Below are 376 nucleotides of genomic sequence, written 5' to 3' on the forward strand. Positions count from 1 at the left end.
AAATTTTTTATGTTTTCATTTTATTGATCTCTTTATTTAAATATTTTTATTAAATATATATGAGCTCAAGCTGTGCATGTTTTTTAAGTTTTGATTTTAGCTCAAGAGGTTGAAAGGCTCTGTTTGTTTGAACATTTTTATTGATATTGGGGATGCCATTTATTAATTAACTGATTAATTTAATACACAACTAAAGATTATCCTTCTGTGTGTGTATGACTTTGAAATATGAAGATGAAATAATAGACTGATAGACATCCTATGATTGAGATAATCTCATTCTTTAAAGATATATATTTGACATTTTCAAATTTTATGTAATTTAAAATATTTAAATTTTTTATAATATTATAATCACTATAGAATTAGTGATAAA

The sequence above is a fragment of the Arachis ipaensis genome, chromosome B03 (assembly GCF_000816755.2).
Source record: "Arachis ipaensis cultivar K30076 chromosome B03, Araip1.1, whole genome shotgun sequence".
In the NCBI taxonomy this organism is placed as follows: Eukaryota; Viridiplantae; Streptophyta; class Magnoliopsida; order Fabales; family Fabaceae; genus Arachis; species Arachis ipaensis.